The sequence below is a fragment of the Notamacropus eugenii genome, chromosome 1, assembly GCF_028372415.1.
Source record: "Notamacropus eugenii isolate mMacEug1 chromosome 1, mMacEug1.pri_v2, whole genome shotgun sequence".
Classification (NCBI taxonomy): Eukaryota; Metazoa; Chordata; class Mammalia; order Diprotodontia; family Macropodidae; genus Notamacropus; species Notamacropus eugenii.
The window spans coordinates 601,387,401-601,404,606 of NC_092872.1; the positions used below are offsets into that span (position 1 = coordinate 601,387,401).

Consider the following 17,206-nt stretch of genomic DNA (forward strand, 5'->3'; position numbering starts at 1 on the left):
GTTTACATGCTAGAAAGGATTTAGGTATGGGCCCACCAAGGAGACTGTGTCTGTCATCTGAAGATCAATGTACTAAACTCAGAAAGGGTTGTTTCTAGAATGCTGATAACAAAGTGATAATATGCAAAACTCATGAAGAGAATGTAGCAAGACGTGGAGGAACTGCTTTTTAATCAGTGGATGGAATATGAGCAATCAATTAATAAATACATATTAAGCTTCAAAAAAAAGAAAAAGAAAAAAAAGAAATTCCCAGGGCAGCCTCAGGCAGCAGCAGCATAGGGGAAAGGCAGAGTGGCAGCCCAGGGCAGGAGACCAGCAGGGGCCAAATGAGTGATAGCCGCTGAGCTCCAGATATTAGCTGCAGCTGCTCCCGAGAATTTCAGCACACAGATTAAATATCTGTAAGTCGCCTACTTGATCTTCCGGGAGCCAAAATGGCAGAGTGACAGGTAAATGCTCTCTCCCTCTCCCCTTTATGACCTCAAAAGAGCCATAAAATATTTCCCCAGAAAAATTCTGGATCACTGGAAACAGCTGAAGGGGCAAACAGTCTCATAGCACTTGAGGCTAGGAAAATAGCTAAGGGGTATTCCTCTTACTGTGGCAGGGGCTAACCAGTAGGAAAGGAGCTAGGAGAGGAACCACAGAGGGGGTATAAACTTGCACTGGGACCCAGGTGTGAGCTGTGTTTACCTGTGCTCTAGCTCAGCTGAGGAGATCTCCCATGACCAGACCACCCCTCCCCTACACTTTACAAGCTAGCCCCAGGGCTAAGCTGCGAAATACAAAACAAAAGGAAAAACAAAGGCACTGCCCTTAGCTTTACCATACCAGCAGCTCAACAACAGATTCTCCAGCTTCAAACTGGAAGAACCAAAAGCCACAACACACAAAGCCTCACCATCATGAGCAAGAAGCAAAGGAGGAGGGAAAAGACCATAGAATCTTTCTATGGAGACAAGGACCAAAACACAATTACCAAAGAGGTCAGTATTGAGACTGTACTCCCATCTGAAACTTCATAAGGGACTATGAATTGCTCACATGCACAGAGAGCACTGTTGGAACAGCTTAAGAAGGAAATAGAAGAAAAAATGGCCAATGATTTTCAAAGTATGAAAAAAGAATTCACTGATGAGAACAGATCTCTAAAAAGGAAAATTGAACAAATGGAAAAAGAAGCACAAAACCTAACTCGGAAAATTGGACAAATAGGAAAGGAAGTACAAAAACTTACTGGAGAAAATAATTACATAAAAGGAATAATTGGACAGATGGAAAAGAAGATGCAAAAGTTAACTGAAGAAAACAATTTGATGAAAATTAGCATTGGACAAGTAGAAGCTAATGACTCAATGAGACACCAAGAATCAGTCAAACAAAATCTAAAGAATGAAAAGATAGAAGAAAATGTAAAATATTTCATTGGAAAAACAACTGACTTGGAAAATACATCCAAGAGAGAAAATTTAAGAATTATTGGCCTACCAGAAAACCATGATTAAAAATAGAGTCTGGACAATATGTTCCAAGAAATTATCAAGGAAAACTATCCAGAAGTGCTAGATCCAGAGGGCAAAATAGTTATCAAAAGAATCTACCATTCACCTCCTGAAAGGGATCCCAAACTAAAAGCACCAAGAAATATTGTTGCCAAATTCCAGAACTATCAAGTGAAGGAGAAAATACTACAGGCAGCAAGAAAGAAACTATTCAAATATCAAGGAGCTATAGTCAGGATCACACAGGACCTTGCAGCTTCTACATTAAAAGATCAAAGGAATTGGAATCTGATATTCTGTAAGGCAAAGGAGCTGGAACTACAACCAAGGATCAATTACCTAGCAAAGTTCAGCATAACATTTCAAGCAAGGAGATGGGTATTCAATGAAATAAGGGATTTCCAGACCTTCCTGAGAAAAAGGCCAGAACTCAATAGAAAATTCGATCTCCAAACTCCGGTCTCAAGAGAGAAATAAAAAGGTAAACAGGGGAAAAGAAAAATTTGTTACTCAATTTGGACAAACTGTTTACATCCCTATAGGGGAAGATGATACATTTTAATCTTGAGAATTGTACATCTATTGTGAAGTATAAAAGGGATATATACATAGATAGAGGGAACGGGTATAAAGTAAATGATGTGATGATAAAAATGTGATTCAAACATGCGAAGTGTTTGTAACAGGAGATGTAAAAAGGAGGAAACAGAAAATCATAAATTACATCACAGGAAGAAGTACAAAATTATATTATAGGGAAGGGAAAGAGGGGAGGGAGAGTAGCATTGTTTGAGAGATACTCTCATCAGATTTGGTTCAAGGAGGGAACAATAAACTTAATTAAGTATAAAAATCTAACTAGCTATATAGGCAGTAGGAGAAGAAGGGTGAAGAAAAGGGAGGGAAAGCTAAAAGGGGGCAAGAAGTAGTAAGGATAAAGGGGAGTAAAAGGGAGGGGGGCTGAAAGAAGGAAGGGAAGACTGCGGGAGGTGGTGATCAAAAATAAAAACTCTATTGAGGAGGGGAAGGGAGATGGGAGAACTAAAAGTACAAATGGTGGGAAAGAGGATGGAGGGGAAGACACAGATTGTAATCGTAACTGTGAATATGAATGGAATGACCTCTCCCATAAAACAGAGACAGCAGAAAGGATTAAAAGTCATAATCCAACAATATGTTGTTTACAACAAACACATTTGAAACGGGGAGGGGGGGGATACACACAAGTTAAAGGTAAAGGGTTGGAGCAGAATATTTTGTGCTTCAGCTGATGTAAGAAAAGCAGGGGTAGCAATCCTAATTTTAGACAAAGCAAAAGCAGAAATAGATCTAATTAAAAGAGATAAGGAAGGAAAGTATATCCTGCTAAAAGGCACCATAGATAATGAAGCAATATCATTACTAAACATGTATGCTCCAAGTGGTATAGCATCTAAATTCTTAGAGGAGAGGTTGGGGAAGTGCAAGAAGAAATGGACAGCAAAACTACATTAGTGGAAGACCTCAACCTGCTCCTCTCTGAACTTTATAAATCTTACTTTAAAATAAACAAGAAGTTAACGAGGTGAATAAAAATCTGGATAAGGTACGTTTGATAGATCTCTGGAGGAAAGTGAATAGGGATAGAAAGGAATACACCTTTTTCTCAGTGGTACATGGCACATATGCAAAAACTGACCATGTTCTAGGGCATATAAACCTCACAATCCAGTGCATAAAGGCAGAGATAGTCAATGCATCCTTCTCAGATCATAATGCAATAAAAATTATATGTAATAAAAGGCCATGGAAAGATAAACCAAAAATTAATTGGAAACTAAATAATCTAATCCTAAAGAAGGAGTGGGTAAAACAATAAATCATAGAAACAATCAACAACTTCATTCAAGAGAATGACAATAATGAGACAACCTACCAAATCTTATGGGATGCTGCAAAAGCAGTTCTTAGGGGAAGCTTTATATCTTTGAATACCTACATGAATAAAATAAAGAAAGAGGAGATCAATGACTTGGGCATGCATCTGGAAAAGCTAGAAAGAGAACAAATTGAAAATTCCCAAGTAAATACCAAATTAGAAATATTGAAAACCAAAGGAGAAATCAATAAAATTGAAATTAAGGAAACTATTCAACTAATAAATAAAACTAATAGTTGGTTTTATGAAAAATCTAATAAAATTGATAAACCTTTGGTCAATTTGATTTAAAAAAGAAAGAAGAAAACCAAATTACCAATATCAAAAATGCAAGGGGTGAACTCACCTCCAATGAGGAGGAAATTAAAACAATAATTAGAAATTACTTTGCCCAACTTTATGCCCATAAATTTGACAATCTAAATGAGATGGATGAGTGTTTTAAAAAAATATAAATTGCCTAGATTAACAGAAGAGGAAGTTGAATACTTAAACAACCCCATCTCAGAAAAAGAAATTGAACAAGCCATCAGTGAACTCCCTAGGAAAAAATCTCCAGGGCTAGATGGATTTACAGGTGAATTCTATCAAATATTTAAAGAACAGTTAATTCCAATATTATATAGACTATTTGAGATAATTGGGGAAGAAGGAGGACTCCCAAATTCTTTCTGCAATGCAAATATGGTCTTGATACCTAAACCAGGAAGAGACAAAATAGCAAAAGAAAATTATAGACCAATTTCTCTAATGAAAATAGATGCAAAAATTTTAAGTAAGATTTTAGCAAAAAGAGTACTACAACTTATCATGAGAATAATACATTATGATGAGGTAGGATTCATACCAGGAATGCAGGGCTGGTTCAATATTAGTAAAACTATTAGCATTATAGATCACATCAACAACAAAACTAACAGAAACCACATGATTATTTCAATAGATGCAGAAAAAGCTTTTGACAATACAACACCCACTTCTATTAAAAAACACTGGAGAGCATAGGGAACTATCCACAAAATAATAAGCAGTATCTATCTAAAACCTTCAGCAAGCATTATATGCAATGGAGATAAGCTAGATGAATTTCCAATAAGATCAGGGGTGAAACAAGGATATTCATTATCACCACTATTATTCAATATGGTACTAGAAATGTTAACTATAACAATTAGACAAGATAAAGAAATTAAAGGAATTAGAAATGCAAAGAAGAAACTAATTTATCACTCTTTGCAGATGATATGATAATATACTTAGAAAATCCCAGAGATTCAAGTAAAAAACTACTTGAAATAATAAACAACTTTGGCAAAGTTGCAGGTTACAAAATAAACCCACACAAATCTTCTGCATTTCTCTATATTAGTAACAAAGCCCAGCAGCAAGAGATAGAAAGAGAAATCCCATTTAAAGCTAGGTTAGACACTATAAAATATTTGGGCATTTACCTGCCAAAACAAACCCAGGGACTATATGAACACAACTATAAGACACTTTTTGTCCATAGTATCAATCTTTATACCTAGATCATGTACCCATTTGGACTTTGTTGTTGTTTACAGTGTCAGGCATTGATCTATACCTAGTTTGTTTGCTTTTTCTAAACTATTTCTTGACCTTTAACTCTACCCTAAAGAGGCTCTGCCTCCCATGTGGAGGGAGTACCCTCCTAAGATTCAGGTTTCTTGTGTGGCTGTTTTCAGTGGTAATTCTGGGGACCTGCAAGTTTTGATTCTTCCAAGGTGATATGATTTAGTGAGAGGTGAGTTTTCTACTCTTCTGTACTGAGCACTGGTTTGTGAGTGACCACAAGTACCCTCTTCAACCCTGGAATTGTCGTCAGGGTTCCTGTTCCCCAGTGGCTGCAATCTCTGCTGTACTATCACTCCTCCTCACCATGAGACTAAAACCAGGACTGTCATCCTGATTCAAATATAGGCAATGCAATGGAGTGCTGTCCATGGTGCCAGAAAATATCTGTAAATATCCTTCTGATCCACTGTCAGATCCCCTTACCATCTATGGACTGAGAAGTCTGGAAACCACTATGGCTGCCACTGATTCAATTGCCCTGAAGCCTGCTACTGGTCTAATGGGACCCAGTCTTCAATGTTTGTCAGTGCAGCCTGTGCTAGACCGTGTTCCTCTCTCACCCTGGTGCCACAGACATTCCCTTCTAAGCTGTCTTGGGCTAGAACTCTTTCGTACCCTACCAAATGTGGGTTCAGTCACTCTACAGTTTTTTGGAGTCTTTATTTAAAGATATTTTAAGGAGTTTGAGGAAGAGCTCAAGGGAGGTCCTACCTTTACTCCACCACCAACATGGAAATTTCAATTGTTTATAATCTAACCCGTAGTTTGAGTTCTCTATTATTTCTTCTCCAGGTAAACAGGACATAAAAACTGTCTAGTATAAAACCCAACCAATTGCTGTTGGCAAATGGGAGATAGAATGTATGGTGGAGAGGACATTAGCAAGTAAAGAATGAAATACAGTTCAGCTGGTTTCCCAGTCGCTTAATCCAAATACCTGGATGGGAGAACTTCCTTCCATTCAGATTTCAGCATGAATTTGCTTAAGCAAAAACCATTACTAGCAAGTTGGGCCACGGCCAACAGGAAGTCCATCCTTAAAGAAGGACCTTCTCTGGACCTTGTTTTGCAAAGTTTGATCTAGAATTTATTTAAGCTGAGCAAGTTGGATAAATATGGCTGACTGCTAAGGAGGGAGCTCAGAGGGGCTAATTATCCTCTGTGGCTGAGGAATCAGCTCTAAGAGCCAGAACTCCTATGATTTGAATGATTCATCAAGAAAAAAGAAAAAGAAAAACTTGGCTCATAGGAAAATGAGCCACCAAAGTGGAAAAAACTGAGAATGAGTAACCTTATTATGGGAGAACACAGTAAAGAGGATATAGGTACTTCCCTTGCCCCTTCATTCTCCTTCCTCCTGACTTACTCTTGAATTACATGAGGAAACAATAGTGTATGGGTATGTGGCATGGTATGCGAGGTGAAACGATAAGATAAAACCCACTAATTAAAGAGTTTTGCCGAAAAGAAAAAGAGGAGTCTTCTTTAATGGGAGTTTATCGTGTTCATTTCAACACAACTTTTAAACTTTGTCAAATCCATAGCCTCGAAGGTGAAATGTTCCAAATCATGGTACTTTGGAGGCCACACAATTACAAAGGCATTAATGGAATGCTACAAAGAGATTGAGGTCTTGAAGGCATAGAAAATACCTTTGAACCTTATTAAAAACAAAAAAAAAGTGACCATCTATATCAACCAACATTCCTTCTCTCCTATCTATATGGAATCTATCCAGGAATCTATACACAATTCATTAATATTCTAGATAAGGTAGGGAACCAAATGCAGACTTTTACAGGAGATATTTAACACTGAACAACATATTTACTATGAGAAAATAAATGAAAGATGTAGAAAGCATAAGACCCCATTATGTTTATTATTTGTTGGCTCCAAAAATTGGTCCAGTAGAACAAAATCTTATTTTATAGTTTTTTTGCAGCAAAGATAAATATTTAACAGAAGGAAAAGCAGGCATGCAGGTCATTGATGGTTGGTTTTCTGTCATGTTTTTATTGATATCAATAAGGTCTCAGGGTTTTTACATACTTTTGGTACCTTCCTCTACTTAGACTACTTTGAAAATTGGTCTGCCAATGCCATCATAGTTGTGTTTTTCCATTATGACTCTCCTCTACAATCACTTTATCCAATATGGCTGTTCTTCCCATTGTTATCATCTTTAGTGCCATGCCTATCCTCCTTGTGAGCATCCCAGGTACCACGATGTTAAAGTCCAAAGGTAATTCCACCTGCATTGAATAAAAAAAACAATTTTTGTCATTCTTTTTGCAATCTGCATTTATTCTTTTGTCTGTAGTCTTCCATTTTATCTTTGAATGCCTGTGGATGATTTTGTTGTATTGCCAAACTTTCTTTAGATTAGCCCCCTCAACTCTCTTTTTAGTCAGTCTGTCACCATCACTCTAAAACTGGAAGACCAGAGTTCAAATGCAACTTCAAACAATTAATATCTGTGTGACCCTGGGCAAGTAATTTAATTGTTTGCCTCAGTTTCCTTATCTGTTAAATTAGCTAGAGAAGGAAATGGCAATCCAATGAAGTATCTTTGCAAAAATAACCCCAAAGGGGGTCGCAAGGAGCAGGGCATGACTGAAAAACAACTAAAAACAAAATGAAATATAATAACACATTGTTATATGATATGTAATATAATATATAATTATGTATCGTATATTAATAATAAATATTTTATATTTTGATTATATTTTACAATTCTATTACATATCATAGTAGTATATATTATAAATATATATATATATTCCAACAAATCAATACATATGTATATAGTGATAACTGTGTGGGTATGGGTATGTATGTGTATATCACAAAAATAAAACTCTGCAAAGTGTATGCCTGGTACCTTCTTCCATGCTATATAGAGGACAACGTACTACTTGCAAAAATTCAATTTGAAATATTACAGAGGAATTTTTACTTAACAGAGAAAAAAACAGAAATCTTACAAACAACAATTATTCTCATAGTTACTTATGGTAGATAAGGTCTTGTCTGGTAAAGGCTTTCTGTTTCCTGCTCTTGGATGCTACCTTAGCTTCTTGCTCCTTGCTGTTCAAAAGAGATGAGGGTATTTGAAGCACATTTTTATTCCCTCTCTTTCCACAATCTGGCTACTTCTCATGTAACTCCTAGCTTCATATCATTTTCGATAAATTCCACCAGTTTCCTGTGGAAAGATGACATCGAGTGCCCCATCCAAGATGAATGTTAACTTCTAGAACCCTTCTCTTCTCCAGTTATCAGCACTCACTCTACATACTCTTCCTCTTTCCTCTCCTCATTCTTTTCAAATTGTTAATCCCACTTATCACCAAGAAAGGGCAGCTAGGTAGCACAGTGAATAGAGTGCTGGACTTAGTCAGGAAGACTTATCTTCCTGAGTTCAAATCTAGCTTCAGACACTTGCTAACTTTGGCTTAGACATTTACAAATTTGACTCTGGGCAAAGTCACTTAACCCAGTTTGCCTCCGTTTTCTCATCTGTAAAATGAGTTGGAGAAGGAAATGGCAAACCACTACAGTGTCTTTTCCAAGAAAACCCCAAACTGAGTCACAAAAGACTGGACATGACTGAAAAATACAGATAGAACAGCAACAACAGCAACACCAAGAAATACTTTGAGTCAAGCATAGTTAATCTATTTAGTAGTCCAGATACTAAAATGAGAAATATACAAAGAAAATTCACATTTACTACATATTTAAATTTCAATTTTTTTCTCTCTCCAACTTATCCTCCTTCTTACAACTTCCAAAGTAATAATCCTAAAGTATGAATCTAACCATATCAACCACTGTTTATTTAGATATCCCATAGGTAACTCAAATTCAATATGTGCAAAAAAGAATTCCTTATTCCCTTCCCCCCAATATCAGTGGCTAAGACCAAATATAAATGACTTTATCGTGTGTGGATAAACACATGTTTTATGTAACATGTATGTAGACATGTATGAACATATTTATAAAGTTACTGATGTACAATATACTTACACTTCTTCTATAAGACTCAAACCCTACTCTGAAGAAGTTTACATTTTAGAATTGAAGAATTCATCTCTTATGCCTTAGAAAAGGTCATTTCTCCATTATCTCAAAAAATGCTATTAATTTCTATTTCAACATCTATTTGTTTGTGGAGTCTAAGGACAAAGATATTGTAAGCCACATAATATTAAAGTGAGGGTCAACCTTCTGGGAACTTTTTCTTTAGGATGACATCCTAGAGAACCATCAGTTCTTCTGGGGAAAGTGAGGATTATCATAGCCAGCCCTAGTCTTTGGTCCAAAAGACCATAAATAACATTGTCTTTTACACTCAAGTCCTTTCATCACCCTAGTTGCTTTCAGTTAGCTGTTGGCTCGTTCTCACTAAGTCTTAGCTGATGCTCATTAGATATCAGCTGTTGCACATCATTTAAATTTTTTCTTGATACCATTTTAAATTATTAAACTAAATTTTTTTCAATTTTTCTCCTCCCACTCCCTATAAAGTGTTATCATTTTTATTATATTGGCATGAACAGGCCATTGGTAATGCATATTTCTCTAGCTACTTTTTTTAAAGAACTTTGTAATTGAATCTTTTCAAGGATTTTGTGTGCTTTGGTAAATTGACTACTGAATATTTAATATATTTTGTAGTTATTTTAAATGGTATTTTCTTTTTATTATTACCCCTTGGATTTTGTTATAATGACACGTGTAAAGGAATTTCATTTTTGTAGCTTTCTGTTTGTAGCTTTCTAACTAAGACTAATGTCTCAGTATCTTTACTGATTCCCTAGGATTTTCTAAGTAAAATGTCATGTCATCAGCAAATAGAGATAATTCTAATTTCTTTTTTTACATATTCTCACACCTTTAATTTCATTCTCCTGCCTATTGCTATTATTAGAAGTATATAAAACCATGGTGAGGAGAGTGGAAATCCTTGTTCTACTTGCGTATTATTGAGAAAGATTCTAGTAGGCAAATAGAAGGCATGGTGGATAGAGACCTGGAGATGGAAAGAGGAAAACCAGAAAACAAATCCAGTCACAGACACTTACCAGCTGCATGACCCTGGGCCTGTTTCCTCATCTGAAAAACAGAGATGACAAAAGCATTTACCTCCCAGAGTTGTTGTGAGAATACAATGAGATAATGTTTATAAAGCATTTTGCAAATCTTAAAGGCCTATATAAATTCTACTTGGTATCATAAGTGTGACCTATTTCATGTGTTGCTTAAATTGGGTGTTAGAGAAATGTTTTTGATGATATTTTTAAACACCCCTCTATGACTATCTTTTGTAGTCATACACAAGCCAGGGTTACACGTTGCTAAAGATTTTTCTGCATCTAATAAGATAATTACGTGGTTTTAGCTGTTTTTGTCTCAAATATGATTAATTATGTTGTTTTGCTAATGTTGAACCATCGTTGCATGGCTGGTATAAATTCTGCTTGGTCACAATGAATGAGTTCTTGGATGAATTTCTGTAGTCTGACAAAGTTCCTCTATCTAGGTGTTGTAGATTCTAAGATTCCTCTCTTATAAATTAAGCTTCAGGAATTGTTAAGGCTTTGGGGGTCTTTATGAGTTTTACACTCACTTCAACAGATGTGTAATCTCTTTGCTGTGAGCATTTTCTTCATTGATACTGATTATAATGCATTCATGCCTTCTCATCTTGCAATCCTCGGTCAATTCTTTAAACAAATCTTTCATAGATAATATGGGGAAAGAAGAAGAGAGTGATAGTGGGAGGATAATGCAGACAATCATCCTATATCCAGGTTTTTCCTGAAGAGAGAAGAGAGGTCTTCCCTTAAATGATAGTTCCTACATATGAAATTATAAAGATAGGGAACATTTACTTAGCTCATTATCTTTGCAAAGTACATTATAAATATAATCTCATTCTGTCTTCACAACTGTGAGATGTAGGTACTATTATCTATATTTTACATATGAGGCAACTGAGACAGACAGAGGGTAAGTGACTTACCCGAGGTCACATAGCTAGTAAGTGTCTGAAAAAGAGATTTGAACTTGGGACTTTCTGGTTTTAAGACCAGCACTCTTCTCTCTACCCTTTCCCTATGTAAAAGCGTTCCCAATCTCCTCGCATTTCTCATATCATTTTGGCTGAATCTTTTTTAAAAATTATTTCACTGACTTTTTTGGAATTTTTTGGCATATGTGGCTTCTTCCTTGTCAATTGTAATCTCCTTCAGAGCAGGCTCTGGGTGATAGAATGCCTTCTACATAGACCTGTTTATTGATTTTGGCCCTCATAACCTGATTAGGGATGTTGAGACAATTTTTATTCAGATACAAGTTGGGGTAAGAAACCTTCAACTCTGGGATTCAATGAGTTTTCTCCCCTCTGAGTCCATTCACTTCAGTAGTCTTGATTGTAAAATAGTAAGGAAAAGAAACTGATTTAGAGTGAGAAGGTCTGAATTTGTATCCTAATTTGCCTAAGGTCACACAGATGACAAATGGCAAAGTTCCCTCTCTGACTTAAATTTCCTCATTCATAAAATGAGGAAAATACAACTTGGCACTGTACTGTTGTGAATATTGTTCTATTAATAGCATCCAGAGGTAAGACGTTAACTATAAACTGCTTTTTGAAAATCTATCAGACTTTTTCCTCCCGCTTTCTTTCTTTTTCTTTCTTTCTTTCCTCCTTTCTTTTCTTTCCTTCTTTCTTTTTTCTTCCTCTTTCTTTCTTTCTTTTTTCTTTCTTTCCTCCCTTCCTTCTTTTCCCTCTTCCTTTTCTCCACTCTACTTTGTTATTATGAATTGGCCAGATCTACTAAGGATTAGGTCGTAGCCCCCAAATCAATTTTTATATGGATGGTGATATTAACCCTGTTTTACAAAGTATACATTTCCATTCTTCTGATAGATAATTAATATGTGTTAATTGGAATAGTGGTATTTTTAAAAAGTTTTGGAAAATGAAAGCAATGACAGATATTCATATGTCAGCCATTATTAAGCAGCTTCTACTTTTGAAAATGATACTTAGAATGTAATGAATGTTAACTATTCCTTTATAAACACCTATATCTAGAATGATGATAAACATTTCTGTACCATCAGCCTAATGAAATTCTTTTCCCCATATAGCTCTCTTCAGAAGATAGATTTTGAAAGCAGACCTTTGCTGATAATTGCTAAGAAACAACACTCTGAAATAAGTGATTTTCTAAAAATCCCTTCCAAGAAAATTGATCTTTAGGTGTGGAATGGTAGATTAAGTTCTAATGTGAGAACAGAAGGCAGGGATAGCTTGAATAACCTTGAAGAAGAAGTCAGGCAGAAATGTATAACAAATTTTGCCTCTGTTTCCGTGAGTAAAAGGGGCATAATGTCATCGACTTCAAAATAGTGCTAGCAAAGTGAGATAATGTCTTCTCTAAAAGCTGTGTCTTGGGATTATTAGTGAATGTAGAAATCTTTGTAGACTGATGTGGCCCATCATCACTGTTACCCCCAGGCTTGAAAATCTACAGGATTGAAAAGAGTAATGAAAGGCCATCTATCCATTCCATCTTTCTGTCCCTTGCCAGATTAAGTGTATACCATTTCTAAAAGTTTGGAGCTCTTCTTGTTTCCTTGACAAAATTTCCAGAGAAATGATCATGTTATCATACTTCAATAATGTAGCTGTTTTACAACTGTAACTGTCAGAAAGTTCTTCCTTTTGCCTATCCAGCACCTTTCTACAACAGATTTGTTTCCTCTTTTTGTATTGTAGATGCAGTGTTTGAGTTCTTCAGGCAATATATGACAAACAGAAGAAAAAGATGAAATTGAAATCTGAATACCTAGGTTTAATTCCTAGATTTGCCATTTTCTAGTGATATGGAATCGGTCAAGGTACTTCCTGATTCTAGACTTTCTTTTCCTCTTCATATATAAAAGAAATTTTGAAAGTAGAATCAAAAAAGGATTTGGCAACACATTAAATATAGGGGGGTGATATGGAGCAAGGAGTCAAGGATGCCATCTAGTTTTTGAGACTAGTTGACTGGAAGAATTGTGGTACCTCAAACATAATATGAAAGACAAGAAAAAGTGAGACTTAGGAGAAGATAATGAATTCAATTTTAGACATGCTGAATTTTAGATATTTAGAGGATGTTTAGTTCAATATGTCCAATAAGCAGTTGGAAATGTGAGACAAGATATTAGGAAAGAGGGTTAGGTCTGGATAAACCGATTTTGGCATCATTAGCATAGAAATAATAATTGAATCCTTGGGAGCTAATGAAATCACCAAATACAATAGTACAGAGAAAGAAGAGATGTGGGACCAAAACAGAATCTTAGAAAACAACCAGCATTAGTTGATGTGACTTAGTTTAAGATCCACCAAAAGAAACTCTGGACAAGTTGCCAGACTGGTAAGAGAAACAGGAGGTAGTGGTGTTGTAAAAACTAGAAGAAGAGTAACATGGAAAAAAAGGTGACCAACAGTATCTTGAAAAAGCATGAAGAGAGGGGGCAAAGGGTAAAGACTGAGAAAAAAACCCTTATTCTTGATTGTAAAGAGATTGTTGATAACTGAGGAAAGCGGCCTCAGTTGAATATTGATGTTGGAAACCATATTGCAGAGAGTAAAGAAAAGAATGAGAAGAAAGGAAGGAATGGATTTTATGTGACTTTTTCAAAGAGAAGCAAGAGAGCAAATACAGGAGAACAATATGTATGATACCATAAAGGAAATAACCGTTAAATATTTAAGAACTCTGATCAATGCAACAATTAATACAATGACTGATGATAAAGTATGCCTATTACTTCTTGGCAGGGAGGTGACAGCCTGGAAGATGAGAATGAGCCTTATGTTAGGATGTGACCACTATATTATTTTTTTTCTTCACTATACTTATTTGTTACAAGAAAAGGTTATCACTCTTATTTCTTCGTGGAGAAAGGTGGGAAGGAAAAAGAGGAGCAATGGTGATGCCAAAATGAGAGGACAGAGTTAATGAGATATTAAGGATATATATGGAAGAGTAGATGGAAATTCAGAAGTGGACGTAGATAAGTAGGCAGTACTACTACTATCTTTTTGATTTCTCATGTTCCACTTTCCAGTCCATCGTTGCTTAATAGATGTATCCCTTTTAAAGTGTTTTATTACCCTCAACTGTACATTAAATCTCCTATGTCTCTCAGTGGTCCTACAACAATTACTCTAGTTCTTTCACTACTAAAAAGTCAGACTTGCCACCCAACTGCGTATTTTCATTGTCAGTTGAAACCTTTTTTCCTAGTCATACATGTCCTCCAAGTTCTTCATGGCACTTCTGGAGGAAAGCCACCACTACAGCCTGCTTTTCCCCTCCATGCTTTTTTTTTCCATTGCCCTTTGAGTTACTTTTCATGTTAATTCACACAATATTGGATTGTTCCATTATTTGAAGTCACATAGCATCACATAATATTGCCCATGGTGAAGGAAGTATATTGTGTTCACCATGCTTTCCATCATCCAATCAACACTGTATCTTTTGTCCAGAACCAGCTGTCCCCTTTATAAGACACTGTGATGAAAACATTATGGAGGTTGCACAAGTGATTGGCAATAGGCAACTTCTTGTAATTTCTCTGAAAGTAAAAGGTATTTGTATCCTTAATTAATTTGAATGTTCCTTAATCATGCTTAAATGGTAAGTTAGAGTAAATAAGACTGCTTTCTGATTAGAGTTAGTTACCTTGGCCACAGGGTCTAATGCTGGGTTTCATCTCTGTGAGCTGAGCCCAGGATATTTGTTCCTTTGATGTATACAACTTCAAATTTTCATTTCCAACTTATTCTTTTAGACAGAACTTTTCATTGGCACTATATGCATTCACTGAGGTCAGTTTTCCTTTCTTTTTAAATATTCTTTTACCCTTCTAATTTTAGAATTAGAAGGAACATCAGAGGTCATCTAATATAACTACTATTTGAAGAGTGAATTCTCTCTTTAATATTTCCAGTAAGTAACTAGCCTTTCATTGAATCCACCTGGGGCATATAAACTCAATAATAATAAACTCAAACTCAGAACATTTTTTTTGGTATTTCTAATGATTAAGCAAATTTTCTCTAGATTGAGTCAAAATATGTCCTCTTGTAACCTTATCTCTGGATGGGATCATCTTCTAAATCCTAAATATATGTATGCAAAGAATCCAGTATGAAGTAACTCCCACTGGGGAATCTCCCTCTAATGACACAGAAAACACCTTCGGAAGTTGGCTAAGACACATAGATGTTTAATGGCAGCTAGGCAAAATAGGGATAATAATAGCACCTACTTCCCAAGGTCATCCTGGGGTTCAATTGAGGTAATATTTGTTAAGTGCTTAGCCTTATTTAATAAACACTTGTTTCCTTCCTTCCTTCCCTTCTTCATTTATTCATTCTCCTTATTTTCCTTCTCCTCTTCTGCCTCTACCCTCTCCTTCTCCTTTAGCATCCTTCTTCTTCTCTTCCTCCTTCTTCTCATCCTTCTCCTTCACTGGACCCTCACTGAAATTATACAATTCCATTTCTTCCATTTCTAAGTCTTATCCTTCTCAACCTCTCTGCAGTATTTGATACTGTTCATCATATTCTCCTGTGAAATCTCTTTACTCTCAGAGGTTGTCTCACTGTTCTTTCTTGATTTTCTTTTTGCCAATCTGACTCCCTCCCAGTCTCATTTACTGCATTATCATCCTTATTATACTCATTAATGGTCTTGAATATTCTGCAATGCAAACTTTGGCTATCTTTGATCTGTACTTTCTTTCTTTGTGACCTCATTAGATCTCATGAATTGAATTATCATTTCTAAGTAGATAATTCTCAGATCTGGTTATCTAGCCCTAGTCTCTCTACTAAGCTTCAAACTCACATCAACAAATTACCTTTCAGGCATTTCAAGCTAAATATCCAAAAATCAACACGTCAATAACTGAACTCATTACATTTGCCTTAATCCCAACCCTCTTTCTAATTTCCGTATTTCTGCTGATGGCACTATAATCTTTCCCATTACTCATATTTTCAGTGTAATCCTTGAGTCCTCAGTCTCATTTACCTTATATATACACTCAGTTGCCATAAGAATAAACAAGTTGTCACAAGAATTTCTAGATGACCTAAAAATACTTTTCAAAATTGTTTTTTACTGGGGGCACAGCCAAGATGGTGCAGTAGAAGCAGGGACTTCCCTGAACTCTACCCCAAAACTCTCCAAATACTTCTAAAAATGACTCTAAACAAATTCTAGAGCTACAAAACCCACAAAATTCAGAGGCTGCTTCCACAGTTCTGGGCCCACAGACAGTGCAGATCAAGTAGCTGATGCAAAATCCCTGAAGCCTGGGACAGTACACCCACTTCCCCTGGAAACAAGAGTTCTACCTTCATATTGAGTTAGAACGTCAACTGTTTGGATGGGAAGTTGAGTAAACATTATAAAAGAACTCAGAATATGGACTCTTATTTTGGTGACAAGGAAGATCAGGGCATACAACCGGAGGAGGACAGCAGAGTCAAAGCTCCTACATCAAGAGCCTCCAAGAAGAAGATGAATTGGCCACAAGCCATGCAAGAACTCAAAAAGGAGTTTGAAAATCAAGTAAGAGAAGTAGAGGAAAAATTGGGGAGAGAAATGAGAGTGATAATTCAAGTCAACAGCTTGCTAAAGGAGATCCAAAAAAAATACTAAGGAAAATAACACCTTAAAAAGTAGACTAACCCAAATGGCAAAAGAAATCCAAAAAGCCAATGAGGAGAAGAATGGTTTAAAAAGCATACTTGGTCAAATGGCAAAGGAGGTCCAAAACTTCAATGAAAAAAGTGATTCCTTCAAAATTAGAATGGAGCAAATGGAAACTAATGACATCATGAGAAATCAAGAAATTATAAAAAAGAAACCAAAAGATTGAAAAAGTAGAAGATAATGTGAAATATCTCACTGGAAAAAAAAAACACTGACCTGGAAAACAGATCCAGGAGAAAGAATTTAAAATTATTGGACTACCTGAAAGCCATGATCAAAAAAAGAGCCTAGGTGTCATCTTTCAAGAAATTATCAAGGAAAACTGCCCAGATATTCTAGAAGTAGAGGGTGAAATACAAATGGAAAGAATCCACTGA

The 17,206-nt window shown here is 35.9% G+C and overlaps 1 long non-coding RNA gene across 1 annotated transcript; it reads right to left on the reverse strand.

The window, feature by feature from the left end:
- Positions 1–6,882: 6,882 nt before the first annotated feature.
- Positions 6,883–10,221, reverse strand: LOC140520609 (uncharacterized). Its single transcript, XR_011972591.1, has 2 exons — positions 10,116–10,221; positions 6,883–7,274 (listed from the first exon to the last, which is right to left on the reverse strand). It is a non-coding gene; the product is annotated as an uncharacterized lncRNA (long non-coding RNA).
- Positions 10,222–17,206: the final 6,985 nt, after the last annotated feature.